The sequence below is a fragment of the Gadus macrocephalus genome, chromosome 11, assembly GCF_031168955.1.
Source record: "Gadus macrocephalus chromosome 11, ASM3116895v1".
Taxonomy (NCBI): domain Eukaryota; kingdom Metazoa; phylum Chordata; class Actinopteri; order Gadiformes; family Gadidae; genus Gadus; species Gadus macrocephalus.
The window spans coordinates 12,691,330-12,709,229 of NC_082392.1; the positions used below are offsets into that span (position 1 = coordinate 12,691,330).

General features: G+C 48.7%; 1 protein-coding gene across 1 annotated transcript in view; it reads right to left on the bottom strand.

The window, feature by feature from the left end:
• sema6e (sema domain, transmembrane domain (TM), and cytoplasmic domain, (semaphorin) 6E) overlaps positions 1–17,900 on the bottom strand; it is a 121,817-nt gene that overhangs the window by 63,583 nt on the left and 40,334 nt on the right. Inside the window, exons 3-4 of the mRNA XM_060065887.1 lie at positions 9,509–9,549; positions 9,304–9,408 (exon numbers count right to left, since the gene is read on the bottom strand). The gene's annotated coding sequence lies outside the window, so the exon portion shown is untranslated. The remainder of the gene's footprint in view (positions 1–9,303; positions 9,409–9,508; positions 9,550–17,900) is intronic.

The window sequence follows — 17,900 nt, forward strand, 5'->3', positions numbered from 1 at the left end:
AAATTCTTGGTCCAACTCGTGGATTAATAGCTTAACTACACCCTCCCGCGTCCCATCCCTAGACAGCCTGTCAGAGTTACCCCCAGTGTATAGTGCTGCAGACGGTCTGGGCAGGACAGTCTGCTCCAATCAATACCCATCATGCCTTGCTGCAAGCCTCCACACCCACAGCCACCTGTCTTTACCAACCACTATATCCGCCACATCGGAGTGACACACACACACACACACACACACACACACACACACACACACACACACACACACACACACACACACACACACACACACACACACACACACACACACACACACACACGCAGACACACACCGGATGAACACACACGCACAAACACATGGACACGAACAAACACACACACACAGATACACAAACTGCAAGAAGTCTCATTCTGGCCCAATCTGACACTTTAATTAATCTCATGTTGATGACGGTTTTCAAACTCCCCCCGGCCCCCACCTCGCCTTATCACACTCATACACACACACACACACACACACACACACACACACACACACACACACACACACACACACACACACACACACACACACACACACACACACACACACACACACACACACACACAGAAACAGACACAGACACACACACACACACACACACATGACACCTATTAATAAATCCTCTCTTGCTCCGTCTCTTTGACCTTGGTTCCGACTCTCTCAGTGCTTGGTTCTCATTACGACTGGTCAGGGTCGGAGAAGTGTTTCACACAGGTTTGTATAATTATTTAACAGGGTTCAATAATACTATTCCGGGGAAATGTGTGGGGTGTGTGTGTGTCTGTGTGTGAGTGTGTGTGTGTGGGAGTGTGTGTGTGTTTCAGAGACAACAGAAGTCGTCTCAGTACGATTCGAAGTACCCTTCAAAAGTTTGATTTAAGCTGGCAACATTCATGGTTCCTGGTTCTATAGAAATACCGATGTAAGTCATGTAGCAATTGTTCTACTGTCTGTCATTTGGCAACTGTTGTAACAAGGAGGAAAAAAACATGATAATATACTGTCCTAATGCATGTATTGAGCTTCAACGACTCCAATTGTGACACCATTTTGAATAACTCACAACGCCACAACTACTAAGCCAAATAAACAGTTCTCCAGAAGCTCTGGTGCAGGACATGATTGACAAAATGCTGTGACTTCTGAATGTGAGAAAAAGTATGATCACACCATAATGACATTTGAAAATCTAATAACACACCCAGGCTTTTTTTTCGAATCATTCCTTTTTGAGGTACATTTTCACACTTTCACTTTGATGGACTTGTTTTCTAACGCACCGTGACATCTCAACATGAGCATTAAATGATTTAAAAACCCTCAGGTGGGTTGTTGTTCAGTACAGCCATCCTCTAAATCCATGACACACACACACACACACACACACACACACACACACACACACACACACACACACACACACACACACACACACACACACACACACACACACACACACACACACACACACACACACACTGCAAGTATCCCGTCATGGCTGCCTTCAATTCAACAGTCCTTGGTAAAATGAAGCAGATTACCGCCCGCTTAAGAGGAGCCAAGAAGAAGCACTAAAAAAATTGTGGGAGGAAGAACAGTTGCTCCTCATCATTTGTGTTTGCTTACATGGCTGTTTGACACGGCAGCCTAGCATGAACTGCTGACCTGTAAACACCGTCCCCAGCCAACGAGTACAAACTCATGATGAACGTTTTCTTCGTGATTTGCTTTCCCCGCCCCCCAACTCCTATTTCGAAAAAGTGCATGCGTTGACACTTAAATCCAAATCAAAACACACTTAATTTCCTAAAGGATTTACCAAAATAGCGATATTTACTCCCTGGGCAAGAAATGTGGGTAAAGTTAAACAAAAAATCTAACTTGGGAAAGCATTGTCAAAGCTATAAATCTGTGGATGTGTTAAGGCTGGGAGATGGTGAGGATTAAACCAAGCTGGCTGGTGTCTTGAATATGCCCCTGGTAAGCTCAACTCTGTAAGAGATATTCTGGTACAGTATGGCCATGCAGGTGTGTTTGAATCCTGTGTGTTTTTCTATGGACTATGTGAATCAGGTGGGGGCCTAACTAGGCCATTTCCACAAGTGGTTCGAAGCCGCAAAAGAGTGAAAGCATGAGAAAGAGACGGGGAGATAAGTTAATTATATAACAGAGCTATTCTGGTCAAGTCATTATCCACAGAATATCCATTGGCCAGCTTCCTCACTGTTCGACCACAGTATTCTGCGTCACATCCTCCCTGTTTGAATTAGCTTGCAGGAAGGTCGCCATGTCATTCTATTACAGTAAGTAAACATCCTCCCCTCTTGCTGTGTGGAGCGGTTGCAGGCACACAGTTTAATTTGAATATGAACTGAGGACCAGTTCACAAATTACACTGCGTGCCTGGAACAGCTTTTTTAGTCACTGAGGGAGACACAAAATGTGTTGTTGAAGTTGTTCTGCTGAGGATGGTGCTGGATAGTGTTTTGGCAAAGCGTTCACGCTAGGACCCCCTTGAGCAAGATGCCCTAACCTCTACTCCTGTATGACAAGCGTCTGAAATTCAAATCAGTTGGGATAACAGCGTCTGCTTAATGAACCACAAACTCCAAGCTACAAACGCAAGAGGCTGCTTTGGCATGCAACAAAATGTTAAGGCTAAAATAACAGATCTGTTTTATTTAGTAATCATAGCATGAAGAACAATCTAAGTAAAACAAGAAACTAATCCTGTCAAGACGTCTTGAGACAAATTCAAGCTCAGCATACAATCCCAGCGAGGAGAAAACCAATTAAAAAATTCTGGCAGCATTGGATTGTTCAGTTACTGCTTTGCCTTTTATCATACACAAAATATCCCAAAATGGCAACATTCTGGAAAGAGTGGTTTGTCCACGGAGATCTTCCTTAATCTTCTCCAAATTCATTTGAGATGCTTTTTGGTGATCCCCTACCACAGATGTCCTTTCCTTGTGTGGTTAAGCTCAGCCATATGCTCCTGCCACCACGGTGACACAGAGATTCTTTAATCATCGCTCTCGATGACGGAGCGTATTTCTAGCCTTTAAGCCCCAAGGACTAGAGCTTCGCCTGAGCTGAACTGGCCCCGCACTATCTCAGCCATTTAGTTGCAGTCCTACCCCTGAGAAAGGCTCAACTGTACTGCTGTCTTCGAGAAGATAAATAGAAATATTAAAAAATAAAGTTCACTTCATAACTGTGGGACTTCCTAATCCCGACTTTTTTCCTTTTAAAGCTGGCCGGCCACTGATAGTGTCTACAAGATTATTCCCCTATCTTGTCTGCCATTGTTCGGGACAGAGAACTGCAGTCTGCCGTCATGGCGATGGCAGCGGTCCCAACTACCTGGCGTAACCACAGAGATATACGAGTACAATGAGGAGAGGGGACGCGATCCCTGGCTCCGGCCTGAAGTCTGTGGCTGGGGCCACCATGGAAACCAGGGCCAACACTTGCCACTTCTTTCACATTAAAGCCCAGAACTAATTAGGGATGGGAGGAAGGGCCAGAAAGTCGCCCAATTAGGTCGTAAAACCCCCCGAAATTTTACTTTAGCCGGCACATGAGGGTGGAAAAATGTCAAGATGACAAGATGTAAGGCAAAGTAAAAAGATCTTTTACGTTTCTATTAAATCTTCAGCAACCATTTTGGACACAGGCCAATTGTCAAAGAAGATCAATCATTTTGATCTCAGGAGTTATCGTAAAGGGGGACAGAACTTTAAAGGAACTTTGTGATAGTTCAATTAATTTGAGTTTCACCCCTGCCAACCCCCCCCCCCCCCCCCACACCCACCGACCTCCCCAAGTAAACATTATTCAGTCATGTTGGAAATGAGCATAACTAGCGTGCGATTGCAGACGAAGATCGCATACTCTGTAACCTTATCCACTTGTATCAGGAAAACCATCCCTTGACCCTCCACTCATTTGAATTGCATTTCTAAACAGTGTGATGGCCGCTGGAGGGCTGCTTGACATTCACCTCCACGACATCGTCATAGAAATTTAAATCCATTATTCAACAGGGAGAGCCTTCAAAATACATCTAATGATTTCTTTAAAGTGCCGGAGAACTAGAGTGGAGCGCACATCCCCCCCATAGACCCCCGACCTCCACACGGTGGCCTGTGGATGAAGGTATGGTCAGGCTGGAAGAGGTGACTATGACTATGGAGGTCAAGGGTCAAATATGAGGTTGAATACAAGTCATCCTATGTTCACAGTTTGACGTGGGCGGAGTATGCTCTCAGTTTGACGAAAACAAAGCATGGACATGAGCATTCAGCGGTGTGCAAGTCATCTGACATAATCGAGTACATTCCTTGCTTGTGTTTGCACTGTTCAGAAAGCATGACACAGCGTTATGCTGCTGCTGCTGCTGCTTGTTGACAACTTAGAGACAATGTCCCGGTCTGTTATCGTTGATCTGTATAGGTTCTTGTTTTGTATAAATGGCCAGCAGTCTTGCACATTTCGTAGCAAATGATTACCTTTACAGTCGTATCCAAACTCAAGCAATAGCTAGGCAATGTTTAAATAAAGTAAAAAATGTTGCGTCTCAATCTTTACATTTCTTATTATCATATTATCGCAAATGTTATTGATCTGATCTTGTTAATATCTTGCTAATATGCTAGTATTGTTCCCCATTCACTTGACTTAGGAATAAATGCAGAAGCATGACTGATGTTGTCATTAGGTTGGCAGAGGTGTTCACTGTTCAGTGTCAAAATAGATCTCTTCGAACATTAAACATTTGAGCTGTCTCTAGCTGTCTCTATAATGAGATTCCTATCACAATATAAATGATTTATTGATTAAATAACGCCCATAGGGGTGCAGGTGAACTCAGCATACTGTAGGTATTAACCATTGTGTCTGTTCGGGGCTGGAGAACTCTGGACCCCAATATCCTGGGGTTCTGACCACATTTTATCCAAACACAACGTATTTATCCAGCGGTGCCTCAACCTCCCATGTACGAAGAACCGTGTTGATCCTCAGAAATACCCCTAAAACACTCCAGACTCCAGACGGACTCGGGAGATAAACACTCTTTCATGATCTGAGTTATTAAACCTGCCATCACCAATGACGTGAAAAGCAGCACAAACACTTTCCAGATCAATGAATATCCTTGTTAATCTTTCCCTCTTGTATAAGAAGATGTACCAAAAAGAAAAACGGAGAAATTGTGGGGTTCAACTGAACTACCTCTGCCATTATTTATAAAAACAAACACAAACTTCTCCAGTTATCCGATTACCAGAGACGGGTCAGAGCGAATGCCAGAACTTTCTCGAAGGATCGGATCGACATGAACACTCGAGGTGTGTGTGTGTATGTGTGTGTGTTTGTGTGTGTATGTGTTAGTGTGTGTGTGTATTCACCGATCGATCATCCGCTTAGCGCCGAGATGTGCTAGCGGAATATTAAGGCAGCGTGGGAACGTTATCCGGTCACGTTCCAGGTGAGCCCAGCTAAAGCCGGCAATTATCTCCCCCGGCCGCCCACTGAGAGCACAACGCCACTTTTTCTTAAGCCGGCGAAGAAATCCTTTCAATTAACGCACAACATCGATTTACTGTTTATTCTGCCGTTATAGGTCTTACTGTTTGCATGCAGCATGACTGTTTGCTTCCAGCATGCAGGTTGAAGGACGGCCTGTCAATGACAAAAATCAGAACAAACAAGTCCTCCCCGAGACGTCCGTACACCACATAATGGTTCCTCAGAACAAAGGGGAGTCTGCCTGAAGCCCTGACCAGATCTAGGTTAGGTATTTTATGTTTTACTTCACTGCAACACGTGGACATGAGCTGCAACACTTCAGAAAAATCAAAACAAATCCAAAGCCAACATAATCGGCTCTAAAACACACACACACACACACACACACACACACACACACACACACACACACACACACACACACACACACACACACACACACACACACACACACACACACACACACACACACACAACCAATTACATTTACTTCCGCGGAGCAGAGTTGAGTGAGAAACACTCAAGCCTTGAGAGAAGACGAATCCACAAGAAGTCAGGTTAGAGTGAAATCCATCACACGCAGACACACACTCCCTCCCCGACACACACACACAAATATTCTTTCTGGGTTCCTCCACAGAGCCCCCTGGGGGGGGGATCTACATGGAGCATGAGCCAGCTCTGTAAATAGACCACCCTCTTCCCTGACATGCATCTTGCATGCTGACTGCATTCGGCGCCCCTGCGCCGCCTTATTGTGCCGGCTACAGCGGATTGCAAACTCCCATGGGCGCGCCATTAGTCTGAGATCCATCTCCCTGACACAGTCCCCCCCACACCTCCTCCCCCCGCTCTCCTCCCCATCGGCAGGAGCGGAGAGGGGGGGCCGTGACAGTTAGCGTGAGCATCGTACGTGCATCATCATCACTAATGATAGAGAGAGAGAGAGAGAGAGAGAGAGAGAGAGAGAGAGAGAGACAGCGAGACAGAGAGAAGTGGAGAGACAGCGAGGAAGAGAGAAGTGGAGAGACAGCGAGGAAGAGAGAAGTGGAGAGACAGCGAGGAAGAGAGAAGTGGAGAGACAGCGAGGCAGAGAGAAGTGGAGAGACAGCGAGGCAGAGAGAAGTGGAGAGACAGCGAGGCAGAGAGGGAGGGAGGAAGAGACAGAGAGAGAGAGAGAGAGAGAGAGCGAGAGCGAGAGCGAGAGCGAGAGAGAGAGAGAGGGAGAGCTACAATGCGTTGCCAAAGATGTGTGCAAGTGTGTCATAAGTAGAACAGAAGTGCGCCAGCCTGTGTGTACGTACACGAGCGAAAGTATGCGAGCAAAAGTATGCGAGCGTGCATATGCGCGTGCGTGCGAGAACGCATGCGAGCGCGGCGTCCATGATGAACAGCCTCTCGAACCGAGCGGCAGGAGAGCCTGCGTGTTGAGATGAGATCAATTCATGTCAATGTCTCCGATGCCATGACCACTGCCATGACAACGGCTCCCCTCTCTCCGCCACCACCTGGCATGCCTCGCCGCCAATTTGTCTCCTCGATTCTCCCCCTCGCTCGACGCCGAGGGAGCCCAACGGCGAGGAAGAAGGACCGGGGCGAGAGGAGGGCTGAAGGCGTAACCATGGCAACGGCAGAGCCGGCCCTCGGGTCACATGGAGTTCAGCCCAGGTCAAAAAGACGACAGCGGCAACACAAGCGGTCTCCGGCTTGACATTGGTTTGGATTGGAAGTCGTCGTCCCAGAAATAATCACTGGTTGTCGCTGCTACGGTGTGGGTGCACATGCGTGTGTGTGTGTGTGTGAGTGGGAAGGGAAGAAAAGCGAGCTAATTGGTAAATGGCAAAACATAATTAAAATACAATACCATACAAATTATCATGTCGAATAAGAGAGACATGATCAATAGAAACGTTTCAGCATTTGGACGTTTGTCTAAATACAAATTAAGTGAAATGTCAAGCCACGCTTGAAATGTTAAGTAGATATATGCCACGGAATTCACTGGTGAACGGTTTTTCTCAATGTACTCGTCTGCCAATGGTAGATTTCAAAATAAGAGCCTCCTTTGGATGTCTGTGTCATCTGCAATACAAACAACTGATCCAAGAGGCCAGTGGGACGTGGACAGGCTCTAACTGATATTATCAAACAATTCCTCCGTAACAGAGCCAATTGACAGCAGAAGCCACTTGCTGTCAAAAAAGTGAGATGATTAAAAGACAAAAGGCCTCTCTTTTCCTCTCACTCAATAGTTCTTGCATGACAACGCCACAGTTCATCTGAAGGCTTCTGATCGCATTTCACACCCGAGCCTGATCCCCCCCCCCCCCACGCACAGACAAACCAATGCTCAGTCCCATTTCCCTCTTCCAGAAACATCTTTGTGTCATCAATGACACCCCGAAAAAAAACTGCTGTCACCATCGGAGGGGAAGCCAACTGACTAGGACCTTATCCAACACAGCCTCCAGCCAGACCCCCCCCCCTCCCCAACACACACATGGGGGGCCCATACATCCAGTTCAACACGGGGCTCCGAGGGCATTGTTCCCCATCTCTGTGGCTGAAAGGCGTTGCAAGCGACCGGCCTTGTGTTCACTTTGACTGATGGCACAATGGCCCACAATGGCTCCATGACACAGATATAGAGAGGCCGGCCAAACACGGCTCTCTGGCACAAAGCTGGGGGTCTGAAAGAGAGCCCGACGACTATAGAGGTGGTCTAACTAGAAGTTCTCCCAACTATCCAAAAAGAGCAATGGACAGGAAAGAGAGAGAGGGAGCGAGGGAGAGAGGGAGCGAGAGAGAGAGAGAGAGAGAGAGAGAGGGAGAGGGAGAGGGAGAGGGAGAGGGAGAGAGAGAGAGAGAGAGAGAGAGAGAGAGAGAGAGAGAGGGAGAGAGGCCATCCAGGGACAAACGTCATGGTAGGCCTGCCAGGGGAAAACAACAACTCAACTTTGTCACACGACGCCTTCAAAGTGTTTGTCCATACGCGTTAGCAATGGCTGCCCTGATTGAAAGCCGAGAAGACCCTTTTGGGCCAAATGGAATAAGAGCCCTCTTGAAATCATCGCAAACCGAAGCTTATACAATCATCTGGGGGCATTATAGCGAAAGGCCATTTTAGAAAAGGAGCGTGCACGCGCACGCACACACACACGCACCGAACACACACGCATGCCCACCCTCTCTTCGTGATTATCCATTACCGTGGCTAATTTGAGCTCTGCGGGGTGTGAACTTGAAATTACAGCGTGGCGATATAATGTGAGTCTGTACTCTCTCGATTCAACTCGATGACCCGAGGAGAGAGGTGAGGAGCTGCTGTACCAGGGGAGAGCCAACGCTGGAACAGACGCTGCGCTCCACTGCTGGGGAGGATGAACGGCTCAGAGAGGAAAGATCCCGAAATGATGAACATGTGTACAATAACTGGCCAATAACGTGTTTACCTAAAACGGGAGAGGGTGGCCAAGAGCGAAGGAACTCCGATCCACCGCAACAATTTTCTACCCTGCAGAAGTGTGAGTGTGCGCTGGACACGGCGGTGACCACCGGCAAAACCGTTCAGGCATACTGGATCCCCCGCTCGTATTGATCCCAGAATAAAGTATCCCTCAGGGATATCAAAGCACAGGATTAGGAACCCCCTGCGGCCCACGTTGACCAGACATCAAGGGATACTTTCTCAGTGAGATAAATAAAAGGTTAGAGAACGGAACTCACTCGGTTGTGATAGACGGCTGCAACGTCCAATGGCGTCGTCTGGTCCGAAGCTCCTCCCCACAAACGTCCACTTAGGCGGCCTCAAAAGGGGTGAACCGGAAAAGGCTGGAGGGGGGGGGGGGGTGGGGGTTTAAGATGGGAAAATGGGGGTTGGGAGGGGGCAGCCGGGGGTTGTGCAACTTGGGGGGCTGTCAAGGTCAAATACCTCCACCTCTTCAACGGTTTTCCTTCACCACGGTCAGCAGTCTTTCCTGCGAGAGAGAAAAAACACAAACAAAAGAGAACCATGAGCTCTGTGGTTGTTCTAAACTCTGTCCTGTCGACGTAGCGAACGGGGGCGGGCGGCGATCTCAACATGGCCGCCGCCCCTCAACTGGAGGCGGGGGGGGGGGGATCTCAACATGGCCGCCGCCCCTCAACTGGAGGCGGGGGGAGGGGAAACGGAGAGGTGCGTGGCGGCTGTGTGGTGTCCGTGTTGCGGGTAATCTCCTCAGTGTCCTCGCCTGTCATAACACAGCCGTCGGCACCAGCGGAGACGCTCTAAACATCTGTAAACACAGCCAGATGTTCGGGTGCCCAGCCCCGGGGGGAGTTGAGATGAAGCCAGGGGGAGCGCTGATGTTGACAGACATAAAAACTGGAAAAAATACTTTGGAAATCATTCCTTTGGCAATAGTCTGGGTTGCGGTTTGATCAATAAAAGAAATGAGTTTAAAAGAGAAATCGACATCAAGACACAGTGAGGCATTGGAACGCGTGTCTGTGTCTGTGTGTGTGTTTGTGTTGTGTGCGTTTGCTCTTCCCATCATGTGCTGCTTCTAGAGAGGAGTGGAGGTTCGGGTGTGTTTAGATGGATGGTCCAGACCCGCCGTCTAGCGGTGCCTTCAAACCGGGTGTCAGCAGTTTCCGTAGCCGGAGTAGAATCATGTGCCCATGCTTAGGGTTATTTTAAAATACAGCATCCATTGTCCTGCATTATGCTTTCATAACCGCTTCTCAAGGTCAGAGCGCACCCATCCCAGACTGTCATCTGCTATTCAAACGCTTTCTGAGAACAATATTGTTGTGGGTTGTTGTTGATGATTCACCTGGAGCCTCTCATTGGTTCACTGAGCAGGATCCACTATGGGTATCGGCGGGTTGGGGGTGATGCTGTGTGGTGTTAAAATGCCACATATAACCAACAACACCATCAATATGGCTCGAAACAGCTTCCTCAAAGGAAAGGAAAAAAAATGTTTGTGAGCTGATGAGACTACAAGATGAATGAACTTCCAGACAATCCATTCCTGCAAGGTCAGCGAACAGCAACCAATCTCCCCCCCCCCCCCCCCCCCCCCACGTCACACACACTCCCCCACCTCACCCCCTACCCTCCCTCCCCCAGTTTTGTCTTTAATGACTGGTGGTGACTAATAGCAGATGGGAAATTGATTTTTTTCTTTCTGCTGCCACACACCCACACCCACTGCTAACAGACACACTTCCGTTGCATAGACACACACACACACACACACACACACACACACACACACACACACACACACACACACACACACACACACACACACACACACACACACACACACACACACACACACACACACACACACATAGACAAACTCAGCGTGCTAAAAGGAGGCCGTTACCAGAGTGGCTTCTCATACCACAGTGAGAGATTCCTCTTATTCGTGTACGAAACCATTTCCTGCTTACAGGAGTCCTCATTACTGAGTCACACACACAACCAGACCAACGCAATTTGGACCCCCCCCACCTTCCTCCCGCAACACTCCCCCTCTGGGTTCTACAAGCCCTGCTTAACGTCAGCTTACGTCAGCTTCCTGGAAGCTCTGCCTAACCCCTGGCTCAGCCCCCCCCCCCCCCTCCCAACCCCCCCCGCAACCCCTGCCTCCTTGCCTGTTTACTGGCCCGGAGCGAGCTGCTCAGGCAGGGGGTCGGCTAATCGTTGACACCCCCTGCATGGTGGAGGTCCTTTCCTTTCACGCCAACCTGGTGTCCAACAAGGGGCCGGTCCCTTCGCGCTACGCATCGCAACCAAAGTATCACAACACCACATCTCATTAGCAGAGGTAGAACTTAGAAGAAAACAACAACTTTGGGTAACCCAAGGCTGGCTCGTACCGTACGTATCTACCTAAGGGGGAAGTGACCACAGAGGCCCCCCCAAAGGCCCCCGTCCCTAAACCCCAAACAACATCAGCTGAGTCTGGCCGGCGTCCCGTGTCCTCCGCAGTAAAAACAACATCACGTCCTGCGACAGATGAGTAACCAGATTAGGCTGCCGCTGGCCAGCAGTTTGGCCCCGTTCGCTGCACGCAGATCCAGTAAAGCAACGGAGGCACAATGCCTCCGTGTGTACCGGGGACGCCAGGGCCGGTAGCAGAGAGCAAGGAAGTCCCCTTTCCTCCTCCTTTTTTGCTCTGTTATCTTGCACATGTTTAGTTGGTTGTTCCAAAGCCGGAGCTAGAGATATCGATTTGGGTTTGTGTTGTGACGCTAGGTGCGCTAGGTGCGAGCAGTCGGCGGTACCCAGTAGCTAGGGACTCTTAGTTCAGCCGCTCGCATGACGCCGGGGGGAAATGAAGGATAATGCCCACTCTGATTGTCTCGTCGCCACACAAAGCTATTGCGCTGCTGCTGCTGCGCCGGGTTTAAGTGGTGTCCTATAATTTCTAATCTCATTTGCTGCGAATGGTCCCGCAGAGAGACCTATACTCCCCCCCCCCCCCCTCCCCCCAATCCCACCCATCACGTAATACTTTGGTGCTGAGCCTCATTAACCAAATGAGCTTTCTGGAGCACAACATTCCCATTAACGCAGCGCTCCATCCTTCATATTCCTCAAACAACCCCTCCCCCCCCCCACACCTCCACCTCCAATGCTTTCCCTCCTCAACCTCACACATCCAAATCTAAATGTTCTGTTTATTTGTTGGATATTCACCGCCGAGTGTGAGATTCCTGAGTTTTACTCAAACATTCCCTCTTCGCTTCTTGCCGCCCAGCAGACTTCAAGACTCTAAGGCTAGATCCTTTAAACTGCTCCTCCTCCTCCTCCTCCCCCCTCTCCCCATGTACGCCTTACTACCCCTCCTCCTCCTCCTCCTCCTCCTCCCCCTCCTCCTCCTCCTCCTCCTCCTCCTCCTCCTCCTCCTCCTCCTCCCCCCTCTCCCCATGCATGCTTTACTACTGCTTCCCCTCCTCCTCGGCTGCCCTCCCCAGTCTCTCCCCATGTTTCCTTTACTAGATATTTCCCAGAAGGCCTTGCAGTAGTGCTCGCTGGGTTGTGATCAATGGCCCCCCTCTCTGCCCACAGCCAACCCGAGGGGAGGGGGCGAGGGGGTGATGAGGGTGGGGGTTTGGGGGTCTAGGAGTGGAGGTATTAATAATGCAGAGGCCATGCCTGTCATATTCTCTCCATTAGCTCTGGGGAGGGAGCAGCCCCATTGGCTGATTGATTCCTAATTAGATTAATTGCAGCCTTTAAAAAAAAAAAGGAACAAAACGGAGAAGAGAAGGAGAATGTAATGGACTTGAGGGGCGGGTGGGGGGGGGGGGGAGAAGTGCACTTGAAGAGGAGCCTCACAGTCTAAGACTCGGTCATTACCAACCGGCGGCGTTACTGGAGCGTGTTCACTCTACACCACGGGTCAGGGCGTACAAGGTTAATACAGTGAGCCGCTGACCTGCGCATCCGATTGGCTAATGCAGGGAAATCGGTTGGATACGGCTTCTGGAATCGTCTGTTGGGGTCTAGTCTGTGTCGTCCGCACACCGGTCTCCCGAGGAGGATAACTCAAACACACACACACACACACACTCACCATGACCACACACCTGACTCCACCATCTGGGAGAGAGGGAGGACTCACAGCGAGGTTGATTGGTGGTTTTCATTCGACGCTCATTCTCCCCTTCTGTCCCGTCTCAGTGAGGGATGCAGTGTCTGGCTGACCGAGTGGAGACCACCACGGTCCACGATGACGGGTGTTCAGGCTCTGCTCTACAGCGTCTTCCCACCAAAAGATAAAACCAATAAAGCAAGCTGGAGCTTCCCCGGACACGAACCAGTGAGGGGGGATGGGGGTCTGAGATACGATATGAAAATCTGTGTACATACATGCATACATGTACATTTACATCCAAAATGAAAATTTGCCAGGAGGGGAAGAAGGCTCTCTGTGCTACCTGAGGCTGCCCGACCTTTAAATGTGAGGCTCTTCACGCCGGCGGCGGCGACGCCAGCGGGACCGTCCCGTGACAGCCTGGCAACGAGACGCGCCGTGGAAGTTTGAAATGTTGCGGTGCATCGTTGATAATGCCAATTCCCCAGGGGAGGGGAGGTGTGTGTGTGTGTGTACGTGTGTATGTCTGTCGGTGTGTATGTGTCTGTGTGCGCAAGTGTGTACATTTGTGTGCGTGTGTTTTTGTACATGTGTGTGTGTGTGTGTGTGCGTGTGTTTGTGTGTATATGTGTGTGTGTGTGTGCGCGGATGTGTATACATCTGTGTTTGTGTGTGTACGTGTGTACGTGTGTATGTTTCTGTCTGCGCGCGCGCGAGGCCCTGGTGCTACGTGGTACAGCTCCGTTGTTTTACAGGAACGTCTGCAGTACAGCATCAACCCTCCGTCCCTCTGGGAGCGAGGGATTCACTGTGTGTGGGGGTCACATTCCTCAGGGGGAGCGTGCCTTGGGGGGGTCATACCTTACGATAACAGCGCATCAGAGTTTGGGAGTACGGAGGGTCCTGGTTCAATCTCTAATGACCGGTGTCTGTCTATCTGCTCCCTAATTAGCCTGGTGTGGTGTTCACTGTGAGCTGCTCGGGATGCAAATTACTTTTAAATGACTCAATACCAGGAGGTTTAGTGAAACTATCCTGAGTTTCGAGGATGGGAAGAACAAGGATTTGGAGAACGCATATTATGAATCTTGGGAGAAATTAAAAAAGACAGCTCATTATGCCGCATTGCGGTGTGTCCGGAGTTCAATCTCTCAGTCTGTGACATAATGATGCCATCGGTACTGGGATTCTCATTGATGGGAGGGATGGTTTCCTCTTACTGTTCCCCTGTCACATGACCCCAACCAGAAAGTAGCCGGTGTTTTGTACACAGGCAAAAAGAAGGTCATTAAGATTTCAGGTGAGAAATGAGCTGAATGCTTAATAACTCTGGAGCCCACAGGAGAAGCAGGGGGGGTGGGGGGGATTCAGAATAAGAAATGTCGGTTATTTTTCGGGGTTTATTCTGCTTTGTCAAATGAATCCGTTACGCTGGTGTTGTTCGTGTCTACTTTAGTCTTCCACTAAAGGCACAAAAAGTCTATGAAAGTAAACAAATATATTATTTGTCTAACAGCATTCAGATGAATACTATTTTTACCACATTGCTACCAATACCAATTACTGAAATGTATTCCCTTGCATGAAATGGCTCTTTGATTTTTTTTTAACCAACAAAAATATGCATTGCATGTTTTTAAGGCAGGTTTTTAAATAGTGTTGGAAAATAGTGTTGTGCTGTAAGCGTAAGAGACTTACATAAAAACAATCAGAACAAATACACACACAGCCAAGAAGGCAGAATGGCATCTCCCTCTTAACAATAATAATTAATGATTTAAAACAGAAATGCATAAAAGCCGACACCCAATCAGTGTTTCTGAAAGGTTGAAACTCCCAGGGTCAGACAGTAGAATTCCTTGCCAGGGTTTGGAAGTCAACCATCTGGACTCGGCCAATCAGCAGTGGCCCAGCGGCACGGCTAACGAGCTAAATCAGCTGGCAGCCTGGAGCTCATAAATGCACCCGCTCCAGCCATCTACCAGTCAGATGTGTATACTCCTCTGAGTGCGTCTGGCTGACTGGCCCCTTCACCCCCTTCCTCTCCTCATCTCCTACACAAACGCAACCACAGCGTCCTCCAGCCAATAGAGGCTGACCTTGACGTTTCCAGCCCCCCCCCCCCCCCCACACACACACACACAACCCCCTGGGGTCACTCTGTATTCTTGCTCCTCTCCCCGTGGTTGACAGCTGGCCTTTGGGCTGAGATGCTCTTCTTGACCTCTGACCTTTCGCCCCAACCCGCTCACAACGGCCTCCCACTTGCTCCCTCCCTCTCCCCCTCCCACTCGCTCCCTCCCTCTCCCTCCCTCCCTCTCCCCCGCACCTCAGGATTTTCCGAACCGATGGATCAGAGCTGAAAGTGCCGACCAGCACTTCTCAGGGTCCGCCAAGGTGCACGCATTTGAGTGGCGGTCTATTGTTTGCGAGAGAATTGCTTTTGAATAAATGGATGCAATCTCCTGCTTAGGAATAGGGTGTGTGTGTGTGTGTGGGGGGGGGGGGGGTGGACATTAAATGGTTATGGGTTCCTCTGTGCATAATGCTGTTTACAGAGCGAACAGAGGTAATGTTTTCAATTCAGTATGGCTGAAAAATAATATTCTACCAGCCATCTCCTTTCCCTTTAAATACTCCTCATCCCCGAACATCAAAATCCCAATAGATGCAGGGGGGGGGGGGGGGGGGGGGGGGTCTTAACTTTAATCTGAGCGAGAGCGGTCCCGTACGGCCATTCATAGTATTCCACCTTTACTTAATATCCTCTCTGTTTCTCCCTCACTCCTCCAACACGCAGCAGTGACCAGTACATCTTAACACATGCATCTGCAAACCCACAGAGGTGGGCCGGGCTTATCAGACAGAGAGACACCACCGGGACCCAGAATGCAATGGGCCTGGCGGTGTGCTCATAAATCAGCGTGAGAGGGGCTGCGTGCCACATGCGCTCTGCTTTCCAATCTGCCAGGTGCTGTCGCTTTATTAAAGAGAATATTACACACAGAAGGCAGCCCACTGATAACCCTCCCACGATGCAGACGTTTAAACATTCCCCACCCACACACACACACACACACACAATATATAGTCTTTCCTCGTGGCACAAGCACATATTTGAGGTCTGCTTATACGTGTGTGTGTGTGTGTGTGTGTGTGTGTGTGTGTGTGTGTGTGTGTGTGTGTGTGTGTGTGTGTGTGTGTGGGGGGAGACAGCAGACTGACAGCGCTTTCTTGTGGCGTTCCTCGATGACAATGAGACGCTGTCTGCCTCCCACGGTGACTGGAGCGCCGCTGTGTGGATGTGTCAGTGCCCATTCATGTCCCACACGCCTTTTCCACATGCTTTGTTTTACAACAACACGCATGGGGGGGAGCGAGGATGTGCGTGCGTTTTGAGCGTATGTGTGTTTGTGTCCGTGTGTGTCTTTTATTGCATGTGTGTGTCTTTTATTTATGTGTGTGTATTTTATTGTATGTTTGTGTGTGTGTGGTGTGTGTGTGTGTGTGTGTGTGTGTGTGTGTGTGTGAGTGTCTGTGTGTGTGCCTCTGTGTCTTCATGTGTGTGTTCATATGAACATTTGTGTGTGCGTGTTTGCTTTCGAATGTGTGTGTCGATAAACATGTGTGTGTCTATGTCTGAGACCATGTGTGTGTCTGTTTGTGTGCACACATGTGTGGCGTGTGTACATATATGTGTGTTGATAATCGTGAGTGCGTTCTTTTAAACGTGTGTGTGTGTGTGTGTGTCAATGAACATGCATGTGTCTATGTGTCCGTGTATATGAGCATGTGTGTGTCTTTGACAGTGTGCATGTGTGTATGTGTGTGTGAGCTGGTGTGCACATGCGTGTATGTGTTTGTGTGGGAGATCTACCCGTCGTTTCCTACCTTCTGTGGGGAATGTGTTGCGTGTCACTTTGAGCACTAAATTGCGTGCGAACAACCTGTCTGTCCGAGATAGCCATCAGCTAAAGATGCCATTTGATGACCCTGCGCTCTCTAAAGGTCACAGGAGGCCATCACTGTCACTTAGCAACCACTGGAGTGCAGATGTACAAGGCAGTTTCATAGTGTTGCTTTGGGATTCTTCCAAAATGTAATTAAAAATCAAAAGTCTTTTGTTGCTTTGGTATATTTATTCCTTCCTACTTATCTCTTGCTGTCCCACTTCACTAGTCCTGCAATATACTGTGACTAAGGTTAAATGCTTAAAGCGCAATCAGCAATTTTTGCTTGCCCCACTTTGTTTTGATTTAATTGTGTTTTGATTGAGTCTCATGGTTCCCATCGGCTCTATAGCAATGGCCAGTCGTCAAACAAATGCATGGGACCCATGAGATTCAACCAAAACACAATTTAATCAAAACAAAGTGGGGCATTCAATGATCGCTGATTGGTGCTTTGAGAAAAGTTTAACAGTTAAAATGCCAACCAACACCTTGAAAGTTTAGTTATTTGGCATTAAAATGCGGTCGATTTTTCTTGTTGTGAGAAGTTCCTTTGGAAAACATTTAGGTTCTGGATGGCTATCATTCTTATCTCCAGACTACGGCGAGCCATCTTGAGAACCAAAGCATCTGAAAACTATTAACATTGTAATCTGTCTTCAGATTATAATCTCAGTAATGTGATAGATACTCCCTTTTATTCCCCCTTAAAATAGTTGCATTTTTTTTTGGGTGGCAAAAAAGTTAACAAAAAAGTCAAATTCTGGAAACATCATTT